The following is a 16,864-nucleotide window of genomic DNA, read 5'->3' as shown; positions in this document are numbered from 1 at the left end:
TGCCTGGCTTATGCTGAAGCATAATGTCCTTTATGTCTGTCCATGTTGTTGCAAATGGCAGGATTTCCTTCTTTTTAAAGACGAAATGATATTTCACTGCATATGTGTCTATAGATATCTATATATCTCACATTTTCTTTATCCACTCATCCACTGATGAACACTTAGGTTGATTCTATATCTTTGCTATTGTGAAAAATGCTGCAATGAATACAGGATTGCAGATATGTCTTTTGAGTATTGATTTCATTTCCTTTTTTAAATATCCAGAAGTGGGATTGCTGGATCATATAGTAGTTCTGTTTTTAATTTTTAAAGGAATCTCTGTGCTGTTTCCCATAATAGCTGTACCAACTTACATTTCCACCAACAGTGCACAAGGGCTCCCTTTTCTCCACAGCCTCACCAATACTTAGTTTTCATCTTTCTCATGATTTCCATCCTAACAGGTGTGAGATGATATCTCATGGTGGTCTTAATTTGCATTTCTCTAATGATTAGTGATGTTGAGCACTTTTTCATATACCTGCTGGCCATTTGTATGTCTTCTTTTGAGAAATGTCTATTCGCATCTTTTACACATTTTTAAATTGGGTTATTGGGGTTTTTTTTCACACTTGAGTTGTTTGAGTACCTTACTATTTTGGACACTAACCCCATTATCAGATGCATCGTTTGCAAATATTTTCTCCAGTTCTCTAGGTTGCCTGTTCACTCTGTTGATTGTTTCCTGGGCTGTGCAGAAGCTTTTTAGTTTGATGCAATCCCATTTGTATGTTTTCGCTCTGACTTCTTTCTTGATGGCAATCCACTCAAAGAAGGAAGCTGACTTCAAACACTGTGAACCTAAGATAGTCTGTTCAGACCTGCACTGAGTTCTTTGTCATATATGGGGAGGATTTAACTATGTCTTGGATGAGTCTTAGGAGGAGAAGGAGGACTGGGAATTGTTGGGGGAATTAAAGACAAGGTAAGGAAAGAGCCAGCTGGGAGTGTGACAGTAAATGTAACAATAGTAATAGTGATAATCATGACACCTCATTTAATTGAACACTTACTATGTGCCAGACCCTGCTGTAGGAGCTACATATGTCACTTATATGTTAATGTATCCCTCCTCCTATCATCATCTTCATTTTACAGATGAAGCAACTGGATGATAAATTTCTTGATGTGCTAGTAACAGATTTGAATGTACGTGTCACTACAGTGCTCTAGAGACAGGTGTGAGGGGTGAAAACGTGGAATTTAGAGCTGTCCTATCCTGGAGATCCCTCCCATGAGAGGAGCTGGCATTTTTTCTGGTTCTTGGCTGAATCCGGTTGAGGCAGGAGGTATAGACCTCCTCAACCAGAGGGCCTGCCTCCCCGGCTCAGGCGTGAGCACCTCAAAGGCAGGGCCTCATCTGCCTGCTCTCTGGATCCGCCAGTGCGGCTCCTAGCATGGACCCATTCTGTGTTTGTCAATGAAAGTGATGAACACTATTAATACAATGTTGCCCTTTTCCTTGGGGAGTCTTTCTGAGGTGAACACGGTGATGTGTGTAGAGCATGTTATGGTTGACAAAGCACTTTCCCATCCAGTGTTCTGGAGGCCTCAGTGCCACACTAGACTCTCCACTCCCCCTCACTGCTGACCCCTAATGGGTGACCAAATCCAGCCAATTCTACCCTTAAAGTTGGACTCATCTGGTCCTTCCCCGCTGCCACCCTCTACATCCAGGTCTCTTTATCTTCTTTCCACAACATCTCTGTGGCTTTTCTCCCCACTCCCCATTCTGCCTGGCACTAAGCCCCATTTTCCATACAGTAGCCAGAGAGATCTTTCTGAAATCGAAATCTGTCCAGGTTTCTCCTCTCTGCCCTTAGGGGCAAGTCCAGCCTTGTCCACAGGGAATGAGCCCCTCTGCAATCCAATCCTCATTTCCTTGGTGCCCAGCTTCTCTTTCTGTCACCAGGCCCCAACCCTTCATCCACCCCCTTCCCGGCCACAGTGCCGAGAGAGACCCATGATGCCGCATGCCTGAGTCATCTGGAGCTGCTGTGCACATTAAAGGGCAGGCAAAGCAGGGCTCTGGAGGGACTTTCCATCTCTCCCTGCACGTCATCCTTCTGCCCGCACCAGCATGTTCCTCTCGCCTGGTGATGTCACTGGCCTGGGTGCATGTGTGGCCAAAGAAATTGGCCCACATCAGGGCTCCAAGATGGCATAGGAGGGAAATGGATGGGGATGGACGTCCTCCTGGTCTCACTTCAGAGAGATGATTATGGTGCAACAGAAGGTGAAGTAAGGCTTGGCACAGGGCACAATGGGGTGCTCAGGCCTCCCATTTTCTAGGTGCCACTAGGCCCTCAAAACCTCTTGAGTAAGAAATGAACATGCAACCTTTGATAAATAATGTCACTAATAACAAACATAACACTTGTTAAACAAAATACTTATATGGTACTGTCTTCACTTATATGGTACTGCTTCACTGTTGTAAGCAGCCCACATGACTTTAACTGATTTAATCCTCATACAATCCTATGGGGAAGGTAACTAGTTATGATTCCCATTTTACAGACAAGAAAACTAAGGCACAAGAGAAGTTAACTCACTTGCCTAAAGCAACACAGCTAGTAAGTGGTTAAGCCAAGATTTGGCTCCTGAGTCTGTGCTCTTGACCTCTATGTTATTTTGACAATTTGCTAGAGTCAGGCCTGCCATCCTGTCAAAAGGAGTGTCTTCCTGCAACCCCACACTTACGGTGATTGAGGAGTGTCTGTGGAATAGAGATTCTGCAGTGTGCGGCTAGAGTGCGGGTCTAGAGAGCCCCAGATGTACCCTCTTGGCCTCGCCTTGCATGTAATGTTATTTAGTATTTCATCACTATGAGTCTTCATACTATTTCTCAGTGAGACTTTATTGTTCCCATTTTGTGGGTGAGCAAACTGAAACTCAGGAAGATTGCCGCAAGGCAATCCACAGCATTGCTGGGGTTTGAAACCAAGTCTGTCTATCCATGGAACCGGTGCCTTTTCCAGTCCTCTGGAAGAAAGATCTGGTTTGAGGGCAAAGTGAGGCATTCTATCCATCCTATCTCAGACACGTGATATCCTAAAGCACCACTGAGGCACACAAGCAGCCACACCTTGAGGGCAACTCTAGAGAGCATGGAGCTAGAGATGGAGGTTAGGGAGTTGTCTGCCCTGGGTGATGGTTGAGTCTGCAAAGGAGAGATTAGGAATTGAAGAGAGTATAAGACAAGTCTTGGGGAAGGTTTATTCATAGGTGATGAGTTAAAGAAGAAAGAGCAGAGGTTGGTTTGGGGGTTGGAGGATGGGGATAGTAAGAGCAGAAGAAAGAGCAATAAGTCCTATTTGTAGATCAGTCCACAGTTCACAGCACTTTATCATGTTCCTTTACTCTTACCACACATAAACACACACATCCATCAGAACCCTCAGGATCCAGTGCTGGCAGCAGGCTAAGTGCTATCTATTCTTTGCACCAATTTACAGATGGGAAAACTCAAAGAGGGCAAGTGACATGCTCCAGGTATAACAACGAATAAGCAGCACAACTGGTATGGGAATCTACGTGTCCCATAAAACCGCCTCCATGGCGATGGAGCCACAGAAGGAGAGGAAGGAGGAGGCATTGATGGAAGTGGAAATCTTCCTGAGAAAAAGCCACACGTCTGGCCCACAGCAGCCTTGTAGGGGCAGGGTCAGTGGGAGTGAGTCCACACGGAGGGGCAGTAGGAGCGGGAGGTGGGAGGGCAGCGAGGAGGTGGAAAAAGCTGGAATGGATGCCTTCTTAGAGAAACTGGCGAGAAAAGGGAGAATCGGGAGGCTGCTTCAATTCCTAACCTCTTCTTTACTTGCTGTCTCTTCTCCTGCTGACCCAACCATCACCCACAGCAGACGTGCCCTAAACTCCATCTCCAGCCCCATGCTTTCCAGAGCTGCCCACTAGGCTTGGCTGCTTGTGTGCCTCAGTGGTGTTTAGATCCCATGTGTTTGAGATGTGAGGCCCTCTGCCCACATCTCCCCTCCCACTCCCTCTCTGCCTGGTGTCTCTCCCCGTCTGTCTCCTGCCTGGTCTCTCCCTCTCCTTTTCCCTCAGCACCAGTGGCCCCCATCTCTGTGTTTCCACCTCTCCCTCTTTTCCATGGATTCTTCTCTTGCCAGAGTCCTTCATTGGTCTTGCCTCTTTTCCATTCTTCTCTTTTTTCTCCTCCCAGCTATCTACATCTGGAAATCTAAGACACCTTTAGTGTCAGGTTTGCTCACCGAATAATGTTTTACCCTACTTGTTTTTTTAATTTAAAAGGCAGGAGATCTGAAATGCTCTTCCTTTCTCTCTCACAAAGAAAAACTCTCTCTCTCCAAAAGGGAGGTGCTTTTAAACTATCATCCTTGATGAGTTTCATGGGTGAACCAGTGGCTCTCAAGGGAAAAATGGCGGGCCTCTCATCTCTGTGTGAAGTGCCAGAGAGAGAAGAGAATTTCTGGATGGAGACAGGAGGAGGGAGGCCACTTTTCTTACTTTTGTTCCAAGTGAGACAGGCTCTCATAGGCTCTTCTCTGTGATGAGATCACCCAGCTTGCCCAGCAAGGTGCTAAAAAATAATTGCCCTCGATGAAGACATACAGGTAAATCATTCTACTTGGCAGAAAAAATTCAGGTGTGTTGGCAAAACGTGCAGGCAAAGTGTCTTTCCAGCTGCTGATCTCGGAGGACAGCTGTGCTGTGACCTACCTAAGGCAGACCAGGCCAGGAGCTGCAGAGCCCACCCTATGCAGCCCCCAGAGCCCCAACCTCAGTCTTGGAGGAGAAAGGAAGTGACTCTATAACTCCTCCATTCCCAGAAGCACACACTCAATAGGTGGGCATCAGACACCACCTCCTTGTGGGGGAGTTGCACAGCATGGTGCTGTCATGGCAATGCCTTAACCTTTCCTTCACCCCCTACCCTCTCATCGCTATACCCTGAAGGTGACAGTGCCATGCAGTGGCTCTTCATGGCTGCGATTTTGCTGCAGGGACAAGCCCCTTTAAACCACCCCTACCCCAGTCAGAGGACATATTAGAAGCCTTCATAGCTTTTGCATAGCTCATGCGTAGAGCAAAAGTACAATCCTGTGGGATCCAGATATGTTTGGAGGGAAGAATGAGACAATACCTTCTCTCTCCCCATCACTGCTATCGGATGCATTTTTGCTTGTCTCATCTGAAGCCCTTAAACCACTTTTGCCAACATTAAATAATGAGATAGTCACTTTTTTGATACAGCTGACAGAGAGTTAAGAGATTACTTATTATCCAATAGGAGAAACAAAAATGTCTAAGTTTTACCTTGGATTTATTTCCCAGAACCAGATTCTTTCACCTGTGAGTCATTTTGCTGTCTTCTAAGACCTGAGACAATGGCTGGCACCTTAAGGTGTGCCCACAGTATAGGGCATGCCAGCTGCTCCTGAGGGTGACTCGCAGGGCTGGGGAAGGGAGGCAGACAACCCTATCCAGGTCAGCTCCTGGCTGGGAGCCATGAAGGGAGGACAGCTAAGTTACAGAGCCTGAGGCTGTGCTCTACATGTGGGAGAAGAGGAAAAGCAGGTAAGAGGACAAGAAAGAAAGGAGGAGGAAGAGGAATGGAGAGAGAAGTAAATTCTCCTCATCCTTCCCTTGGTGTCTGCCTCTGGGATCTCTCTCTTCATGATTTCCTGTCTATACAAAACCATACACTGAGAGATGTGATGCCGGCTTGACATGCCACCCAGGAAGGCTGCCCAGTCTTGAGTCAGAGTTTGTTGGTCCGGTCAATCTGTCCACGAAATTTTCATTTTTGGCTTGGAAACTTTCTTAGTTTGGGTTCCCTTAGAAGCACTTTCTGAGACTGCATAGTGAGTGCCAGGGGAGCAAAGTGAAACAGCGGAGCAAAGGCAGCCAACAAGGCAAATGGATCTTCCTCCCTCCAAGTGGCTCTTGGAGCCAGCGTAGAATACTTGCTTCAGATTTATCCTACCCAAGGAGCCAGGGGCATGTTCCTTAGATGCCAGCTCCCATCAGTCATTGAGAGCTGCTCCTGGGGAAAGGGGAGGTTTTGATTCCCAGCACCTGATCTGCTCCCAGTGTGTTCTAGCAGTAGGAGAAAGCCTGCAGACACAGGGACCAGGTGTTGAGGTGGAAGTAAGCTGGCATGCATGGAGATGGGAATGGGGAATGCCTGCAGCCTTTGCCAAAATGACTACGGCATATAAGGAGGCCTGGCGCTGGGCAGAGTGTCCCCAGTCCAGCCAGGAGAAGCAAGACCACATTGTATTTTGGACTCACTCATGTAACTATTTTGAGCTTTGGGTCAGGGCTCAGAAACATCTCTGGTCTTCAGGGTCTCCAGCATCACTGAGGCACAGGTGGGAAAAAGGAAGGAAACAAAACAGAAAGAGATGATCAAACTAGATGAAAATGGGGAGCACAAAGAGACAAAGAAAAGCCAAAATGATATAACCCACAGAAAAGCCAGCAGAACTCCAAAGAAGCGTGAAGTGGGTCACACAGACGTGGTAGGTGCAGGAAGTTGAAATAAGAAACAAGCCTGGAGAGAGATTTCAGAGCAGTTAGTGAAAGGATTCTAGGCAGCATTTAGCCCAGGATGCTTCTCTTTCTTTTTAGGGGGCTAAATCCAAGAAGGTGTATTAAGGTCTGTCATAAAGAGAGAGCTGCATCTCTAACGTATCTATGATGGGACAATTAGAAATCCAGAATAGAAATTGCTAGAGCAATAGAATCACAACAGCCTACGTGGTTGAGAAGCCTGGCCAGCAGCATTTTTGGTCAGAGTAGTGCCCAGTGTGACACAAACCAGCAATGGCTGCCAACATCCGGATCACCATGAGTTCCAAATGCGTATCTGCAGGCAGCATGACCAGCGTGTCAGCCAAGGAAGATGGTCTCAGTGGGTCAGCGCTATTATTCCACTAGCTCTTCCTCATTTGAGAGCCCCAGGGCATTGGATTTGGTCATGCAAAATGATGTTAAATGGAACTCTTTCTTATGACCCCAAGTTTTGGCAAAGAAGCCTTGAAGTGGAAGACATATGTGAGAAGTCCCCACATACTCCAAAGAGAGGTGCTAAACATACCCATGCATGCCTTACCCAAGGTAAGTAAAAATAGGTCCAGTAACTATTAGCCCATCCAGGCTTATATAAAACAAACAGAAAAGAAAACTGAAGAAAGATATTTACGAGAGTGACTGAGGTGAAGAGTTGTCAGCTTAGTAGGGAATGTTGCAATGTTTCCCCTGCATTTCCCATCACCTCCAAACCAAGTGAAGGGCACAGATAGAAACTGACATTGAAAAAAAGGAGGGCTGGTATCCCACAGTCCTGAGGAACTGCAGAAATTGTGGGTCCATCTTGAGAGAGTTGTTGGGAGAAAGCGACGTTTGTTTCCTGGAGTTTGGAGGAATGTTTCAACATAAAGACTGGTGCCTCTTACCAGCCTTGTCCCCTGTTAAATTTGGAAGGCAAAAGAGTGACTGAAGTTATTCATGAAGGCAGGGTAGAGAGTGAGCAGAGGTAGACCACTGTTCATGTGAAAAGCAAGTATGATCTTCCTTTGGGATAAATGTACACTGGGGAAGATAACTAGACTCGAAACGTGCTAGGTCACTGCCAGAGAGGGTGACAGGGAAAGGTGGCAGGGAGTGCTGCTGCAGGAAGATGCTGAAGGAGTTGCCAGGTGTTGGCCAGAAAGTGCACCCCACTTTTGAGAACCCACAGTGGAGCCAGCCTTTGAGCACATGTGGTTCCCAGAGGGTGTCAATGCTCAAGAGTAAAGCACCTTTGGACAGGCAAGAATGAAGATGCTCTTCTCCCCTGCCCACCATGAGGAGTCAATGGCAGGGAGTGGGGAAGAAGCTCAGAAACAGGGAAAGAGTGCAGCACCCCTCTCCTCCCCACTGCAGATCTCCACGCCCCAGGGTAGGCCTGAGCCTTGAGGAAGGAAAGTAGAGAGGAGACACTTTGAATTGGATGTATGATCGAATGTTTTAAGCTTTAAGTCAGACTGCACCCTTTAAGTCCACAAAAGTGCCCAGGAAGCCATGAAGAGTAGGCAGTGTGGTTGAAGGCAGTGATGAGAGAAAAATGAATGTGTTTCCCGTTTATACAACTATTGAATTCAGCCCATTTAATAAGGTGGTTTACAGAAGCTGATGACAGATCTGCGCCATAGTTTTGCTTTATTACTGGTGCATGTGTGTCTGTGGGTGTGCATGTATTTATATACATTATACATAGTTCATCCCCTCGTGTGGGTTTATCTCTTAGCAACAAATCATTTTGTTATCTTTAATTTATGATCCTCAATAAAGAATCCCTCTAGGTATCACTAAGGAGCAGGACCTCAGCCAGGTGAACCCAATCAATATTAAAAAATAGGCCCCCTATTTGGGGGCCTCAGGTGGGCAGAGCAGGTGAAGAGCAGTTCCAAATGAACTACTAGCCGGTGCATGGGAAAATTATGCCTTTTTGGTGCCTATGGAAGAATGGCAAAGGGGCCTGAGTTCTTAACTGGGAACAAAAAGCCCATACCTTTGCTGTGACGTCTTGATTAATAGAATGAAAGAATTTTGATTCTGCATGAATCCAAGTGAACTTACCCTCCAGCCAGCCTCTGCCTCATCCAGTCTCCCTATCTGATTTCCATTTTGCCCCTGGAGAACTGTCCCTTCTGCCTGTCTACAGCTGTGGTTTTCAGACTCGGTTGCACATTAGAATCACCTGGGGAACTGGTAGTTTTAAATTGGTATTTCAAAAGTATACCAATGCTAAGGTCTTACCCCCACTGAGTCTCTGGAAGTGGGGTATGGGCACCAGTATTTTTTAAGAAGCTCCTCTGGTGATTCTTATGTATAGGTTAGGTCTAAAAGATTGAAGAGAATAGTAGCAGAGGCTGACTGTGTCCAGTTATAATATACAGGGAAGCAAAGTTCTGCGGAGCATGGCTCCAGGCTGCTACTTCTGGGTCTGGCCATATGAAATGCAGAAATTCATTCATTCGTGTATGCATACATTAATTCCTTCACCAGATATTTATTGATCGTCTACTATGTGCTTTGTACTGAGGATACAGAAATGAACAAAACAGACAAAACTCCATACCCTCATGGAGCTTCCATTCAAGCTCTAGAGAGGGTGTTCCTGATTGGGAAACACAGGTGAGGCCTGAGAAAACCCCTCCCCCGGCTCCGAGGTGAGTGATGTCTGGGGAGCACACATCAGAGTAATAACAGGCTGCCCAGGTTTGTAGAACACCCTCACAGCTGGCTGTATCCTCACACAGCTGCTCCACGTAAGGCTGGTGAGCATCTCGTGCCCAGGCTGATAAGAGTCCCAGAGGGACTGTGTGGTAAGAGAGCCTGTGATGTGGCATTCAGCCTTGGTATGTTCTCCTCCAGCTTCCATTCACAAAGGCTTATTGAACCAGTGCATCATAGAGAAGACGTGTGAAACAGGTACTAACATGTGTGTGCATTGGGATGATCCCATAGTTGGAAGATGAGGATGGGGATGGTGATGATGGTAGGGATGATGATGGGGATGGTGATGGGGACGATGATGATGGGGATGATATTGGTGATAATTAGCATCTCCTTTATTTTTCAGATCAGAAGTCTGAAGTAGCGTCAGTCCTTGACCTCAAGTTCCAATTACGCATCCAGGCAGGGTCCACTGCTGCCTCTAATTATGACACTAGTAGAAAATTCCCAGATTAATTCAACAGAAGCTGACCTTCTTGAGACCAGAAGAAGGAGGCCCTAGGAACTTGCCTGTGTCTTTGTTTACCCCAGGCTTAGTGACTTGGCAAATCTCTTCTACTTGTTTTCCTCAGGATGAGGGCAAGTGCTGTGCTTGTCCATCAGTGAAATGGACAGGAGTGTGTTTCTGATGAAAGCTGGGCTAAGTGCTGAGTAGATAGCATCAACATGGAGCAGTAAATGTCTTCCCAGCTCAACCCTGCCCACTGGGCTCAGAAGGATGGAACAGAGAGGGTGGAGGAGTTTGAAGTGCTGACCATGTCCACCTTGTCCTACGACAGAGGAGGCTTTTGGTTTGCCCCTTCTGCCTTATTTGCTGAGTGTTCCCATTCTCATTTCCTGGGCACTCCCCTCCACCACCATTCCTTTTCCTGCCTTCTTTTCCATGGATTGTGCTCATGTCTAGAGCCTTAATGCTGGGGTACTGAGCAGCATCTGCACTTTTAGTGACCAAGAGGTGGCTGGACCTTCAGGCCACTCTTCCTGGTACCTGGGAGTACAGACTCTGTCCTACCCATCTTGGAGCTCTTTAGAGTCTCCCTTCTGGGTTCTGAATGCCAGTGGGAGACAGTGAGAGCTGGGTGGAGAAAAGCCATCATGACAGCCCTCAGGGGAGCAAAGAGAAATATGTGAACACAGAACTAAAGTGCCCCAAAAAGAAAAGAAAATCCTTTTGTCCCATTGCTTTAAACCCTTTGATGGTTGACACAGCTTACTATGTGTCTGGAGTTGTGCTAGTTTGTAAGTATTACCTCATTTAGTCCTCACAGCAGATCCATGAGGTAGATCTTATTTTCCCACTTTACACTTGAGAAAACAGGAGCATAGAAATTGTAGGTAATTTTCCAAGGTCACACCACTGGCAGTTGTTGGATTCTCTGAAGCCCATATATCTGGACTGGATGAGCCAGGGGTTGAAAAAACTGTCTTGATACGAAGACTCAGGAATCCAAACCCAAGTGGTTCAGTCAGCAGCCAGCCCCAAGAGAAGGAATATGGTGGCCCACAGGCAACTTCCAAATTCCTCCCTGGGCAGTGGGCAAGGGCAAATTTAACCACATGTTCAGATTAAGGGTAGGCAAGTAGACTGGTGGGCAGAGAGATGGGAAAGAGGCTTCAGCCTTAAAGAGGAGAATGCAGTGGAATCTAGGTCAGGAACTGGGGCCTTGGCCACTGGCTGAGATGCAGGGCAGGGCCCCTGGCTAGGGAGGAGGTGTGGCTCCACATGAAGATGAAAGAGAAGAAACCTACACCGAGGCCTAGGCTTTGCAGTGGGGCCAACACAGGAGTAGGTAAACTGTTGTGTCATAGGGTATGGAGGATACACAGATGCCTAGAGCTATTTCCAGTCCAGTGGTTCCTGGGTCTAACTGGCATAAAGGGAGACCTGGAGCAGGGGGCACAGGAGACTCCATACATGGAGCTGGACACTAGATCCAAAACTCAGTTAGGAACTCCATCCTAAGCCCCTTAAGCTAGAGGCCACTGGGAAATGTCCTGCCTCATTTTGGATGAGCTCATGTACTGGGGTAGCATGGAGATGCCCAAGTTGGGAAGCTGGGAAGGGCAGGGTATGGGGCAATGAAGAGGCTTATGCCTGCTAAGATCCCAAAGGAAACTTCCCCCTAAAGTCTATCTCATTTCTACCTAATTGATGAAGGCTCCCTGTTTCTGGTAGAATAGAAAGCAAGGTAAGGTAGAAAACAGCTGAAACACAGTCTAGATCATCTGAGTTGACACAGAAAAGTCCAAGATTTTTAAAAATTGTGGCTTTATTGGCTGAGACCTCCTTATTTCAAGGTGGAGAATGACTGGTAACTTAAGCAGAATCAGCATGAAACAAAATAATAGCTAACAGAATTGCATGGTCACTATATGCCAAGCATAACAAAACCCCGTGAGTTAGGTAGTATGATCATTTTTACTGGTAAGAAAACTGAAGTTCAGAAAGTTAGTGACTAGGTCAAGATCATACAGCTCATGAGTAGGTGTCCCAGGACTTGAACTCAGACATAAGTCTATGCTCATGACCACTGTGTAATGCTACCATTCTGCAGAAACTGCAAGCCACAGGCCAGGGTCTCATAATATAATAGGTCGCTGAAATTGTATATTGGTTAGATGAATCAATGGATAAATAGATACATGCACTCTCCCAAAGAATATTATGCACATGCTGAGCAGCCCAAACAGGTCCAGGGGCAATGAGGTTAAACATGAAAACTGAGTGTTGAGCCCCCACCAGTCACATCAAAATTCACTGGAACATGTCCCAAAATGAAGTCAAAGGCCACAAACCCATCAACTGCAAAAGAAAGGAGGAAGCCCAGCTACTTTATGCCCTTGATGTTTCTTCGGTATGATTCTCTATAGAGAACATGGTCTTGGTCATTCTCAAAAACATCAGTGTTATCTTCATGATGTTTCAACTCTTGTCTTCGTTGTTCTATATTGTTAAATGTAAATGCTTAAACTTGGAGCCCCCACCAGAGTTTTAGAAGCAAACTTCTGGTTCCAGAATGGGTGAATCAGAGGAACAACTCCTTGGATAAACTTAAGCCCAAAGAAGCCTTTCTCTCTCTAGATGTGCAATTCTTTGCACAGACATAGCAATTCAGAGATGGCCAGCACTCAGAAGTCCATGGGAGATTAAGTGCACTGGGGATTCGAGTAGAGGCTGAACCCCAGGAAGACTGAAAATCAGGACCCAGCTCTGAGAAGAGGATGGGTGTGCACATGCAGGGTCTGGGATTTAGTATGGAGGATGGGCCGCCAGGCAGCATAAATGATCTGGGATTTTAGGAAGGAAGCAGATGAAGCTCAGACTACATGGTAGCCCCAAGGAGAGTGGAGTGCTCTGGGGAAGATATGCATAACGCTTGGAAGAGGAGTGGTACTCCAGACGAGGTCCAATTGCACTGAGCCACAGGGGCATGGACGAGGAAGCCAAAGCCAATGACCAGAGTCTTGTCTGGGTGAGGATTACTCCACGGCCTGGACCAGCTGCCTGGGGTACCCTGAGGCTGAATGGGTGGAGAAGGGGGTCACCTTCTCTTGTGTGCCCCTCACCACTCTTGACTCACTTAGTTTGGAGGGTTTCTTGCTTCAGAAACTTAGTCCTACTGAAAGAATATTCTTGATTGTTGCTTGTTATGCTCAGTGCTGGTGTGAGAATTTTCCTCTTGCTAGCTGTCTGTTGGCTTTTGGGTCTCCATTCTCTCTGTGGACTCTGTGATGTGGGACACATAATGACAATAAGAAGAAGGTTTTACTCCTCTTTAATCGGGAAAGGTCACTTCCTTTTTGAAGTTGGTTCTGAGAACAGCTTCCCCCAGGATATAGAACATGGCCCCTTACATTTTTGTGTCCCCTTACATTTTTGTGCATGCTGTAGGCAATTCCTCAATGCCTGGAGCTGACAGCCCAGCACCTCCCTGATTGCCAGCTTTCCATCCAGGGATGCATGGGTTATACCTGCACTGCCCACTTGCTTTCCTTATCCGCTGCTTCAGAGGACAGGTTGCTTTTTTGGTTGTCCTCTCTGCTTTGCATTCTTTCCCAGCCAGTCCGGACTTACTCCCTTTCCCTCTTCCACCTGTTGTCAAAAACCCAGACGCTTCAAGTTCTGTGTAGGATGGTAAGTATCAGAGAAAAACAAAAGAGCTTCCCAGTGCCCCGGTGCCACATCTTTAAGGATTTTCCTTCCTTCTCTTCTTCCTTTCCTTTATGCTACTTGGAGACTCTCCATTTCCCATCCAACAATTCCTCACAGTTTACAGAATATCCAGATTATTTGTTCAGAAACAATACCTGGTTCTACCTTTTCCTCCTACCCTTTTCCTCTTTCACCTCCGCTTTCCCTTCCTCCTCCTGGTTTCCTGATCACCCACAAAAGAGTCTCCTCTCAGGTCGGATGGTGGGGATCACAAGTCAAATGCCCGGGGCAGGCAGCTGTGGGACCGAAAGCTACCATAAAGGAGCTAAAGAATTTGCAAGCCTAGGATTTCTGTTTTGTTTTGTCTTACAACAAATCATCATATAACTTGATTACCCAATTTGCTAATTCCAATACAATCAGCACAGTTAATTACAGACTACACTATTCAGGTCAGAATACATGCAGGTAATCAAGGCGCTGGGGCAATGGCTCTGAGACTTGTTCCTGATTCCAGGCAATCCTACAGTTAGTTCCATTGAATCTGATTGGGCTACAGATGCCCTGTATAGTCTTGGGGCCGGTGGGGGTGGGGTTGTCCCTCTCTCTGAGTCAGTCAGAAAGAGACTAAGTCTACCAAGTCTTCTCCCCACAGCCTAAGACTCTGGGGTGTCTTAACCCCATTGGCTCCATAACTCCACAAGCCTTAATCTCTGCAAGAATCCCTCTGTAGTGGGTAGTGGGGACTCTCACCAGGGAGGATGTGGGTTAAAGAACATGCAACATGGGAAACAACGCCTAGCTGGTCTCAATGGCCTGAGCAGGACAAGCATCTTGATTTTATCTTAGTATTGCAGCATGGAAGAGACTGCTGGCTGCCTCCTAGTCAGCCAGGTTCTTTGTCTGAACCACTTTTAAAGGCTCCCTGACTGCATTCACTGTCGTCCCTCACCCCGCCCACCACCATTCTCTCTCTCTCTCTCACACACACCCACACACCCACACACACACACTAGGCTACCTCCTCACATTGGCACCATACTCATCACAGATATTTCCTTTCTTCACAGAAGAGACTCAAAAAAAATCCTACATATTTTTCTCTTCTCTTTCCCTTCATCCTGTTTTCTCTCTCCCACCTCCCAGTCTAAAACACTAGCAGGGGAAATGCAATTATACGACGTGGCCCAGAAGGAGAGCCAGGATGTTGGTAGACAGCCCATGTTCTCTATACCTAGAAAGCCCTCCCCTCTTCCACGGCTATCCATGTCCATGAAGCCTTCAAGAACCACTGGAGGGTCCTTCCAGACAACACCTGCCCTCCCTCCTTACCTCCTGCCCCAGGTTGAGGTTCCTTTTATTGCTGCTAGGAAAGCACTTTGCGTGTGTACCTATGGACATGTGGATCACTTTTAGTCACAATTATATGTGTATATGTGTTGTGAGAGCTGAACTGAATTTGTAGGCAGAGTGGGAACTGAATTTCCCAAAAGAGGGAACTGAATTTGTAGGCAGAGTGGGAATCTACTAGAATGGCAGGTAGAGTTAGAGTAGGTGGGGGATGAATTAGGGAAGTGGAGGGAGGATTGATGAAGTGGAATGGCTCTGGACAGTTTGGGGGTGGGGAGTGTGCCTCTGGCCTGGGGGAACTTTGACCCCCACTCTGTCTTGGGAGAGGACTCCCAGGGCCTCCTGGATTAGCCCATCAAGTCTTGAGCCCCTGGAGCAGCCTCCCTGACCTGAATTTTCTTACCCATTCCTGCCATTCCCGGGCTTCCTGGCCCTGGAGGCCCTCTCCTCTGTCACCAGCTGTCCACTGGGACCTCTGTCCCCTCACCACGGTGGACTTCTCAGGACCCAAGAGTTTTCCTTTGTCTCACAGACATCTATCAATATCATCAGGTGCCAAACACAAAGTCAAGGTAAGGCAGGAAAGCAGGGTCTGGAGGCAGGGAACCTAAGGCCCATTGACACTAACTTCCTAGAACTAAATCAAAAGGAAAACTCCACTTTCCACATCCAAGCTAAAAAAAGGACCAGAGGCCCTCCCACAACCAACCAGGCTCGTCACGGGCCAAGTCTTTATTTACATAGGAGTATAACTTTGTAACTTCACTTCAGCCTCTGATTGGTCAGTTTCGGCAACCAATCAAACTGATCGAGGACCACTACTTCATTTACATAGGATATACACCAAGTAACCAATGGGAAACCTCTAGAAGGTATTTAAACCCCAGAAAATTATGTAACCAGGCTCTAGAGCCCCTATGCTCTGGCAGCTCCCATCCTGTGCAGTGTACTTTCATTTTCAGTAAATCTCTGCTTTTGTTGCTTTATTCTTTCCTTGTTTTGTTTGTGTGTTTTGTCCAATTCTTTGTTCAAGATGCCAAGAACTTCAACAACCTTCACCTGTAACAAAGGTTAAGGTCTTATCCCTTGTAGGAAACGTATCTGCCTTGTGCTAGAAGCCCGATGGAGACATAATGCCATAACCTCAAGGTTTAGTTCAGTGGGAAATATTCCAGATTTGGAATCTGCAAGGATTTATAAAGTGCCTACTTTAATCTGATCCCTGGACTGAGATATTTCTCAAACATTATTTCATTTCATGCTCACAGCAAACCTATCAGGTAAGCTTATTGTGCTCACTTTAAAAAGGAGAAACCAAAACTCAAAATTTTCAGCAGTTCAGATTGCTTCCTCTGATCCCACAAAGCAGCACTGGCTCTCTTACTGAGCCTGTGCTACGCCCTGGCCTTCTGCCATCAGCTCTGCCTAAGTCTAGGGCACTCTCAAAGGAAAGAGGCCTAAGGCTTTTGGTTCAACCTCAGCAGAAGTAGATGGAGCACCCACTACATGGCTGTCTCAGTTGTTTTTCAGGCTTGGCTTCATTTGATGCTCACAGCATCCCCAAATGGACTTATTCTACCCGGGTCTTTCAAGCAAGGTGTGCAATGGTGAGTAGAGCGTATGTGATACCACAGGAGAACCATCCTACAATTTTCTTAGCCTGTCAATTTTATTTATATATTGTTTTATACAAATTATATATTAATATGTATTTGTATGCATATTTGTACATTGCATTATATACACAAATATGTGTATTATACTATATATTTGTATTCATGTAGAAATATAAATATATACCTTTATCGCACCAAATAAATGTGCAATGAAGTAGACAGAAAAATGAACTTGGGTGTGGTAGGCAAAATTCTAGGATGTCCCCCAAGATTTCCTGGCCCTGATGTATGTGTCCTGAATAATCCCTAGAACTGTGAATAGGATAGATTTTACTCCTGGGTTTAAATGATGTTACAGGGCACAGTTGGCCTTAAGATTGGGAAATCATCTAGGTTGCTTGATGTGTTTACCTGAGCTCTTTAAAAGTAAAGC

The sequence above is a fragment of the Symphalangus syndactylus genome, chromosome 6 (genome assembly GCF_028878055.3).
Source record: "Symphalangus syndactylus isolate Jambi chromosome 6, NHGRI_mSymSyn1-v2.1_pri, whole genome shotgun sequence".
NCBI classification, from domain to species: domain Eukaryota; kingdom Metazoa; phylum Chordata; class Mammalia; order Primates; family Hylobatidae; genus Symphalangus; species Symphalangus syndactylus.
Note: the sequence above shows the minus strand (reverse complement) of the source record.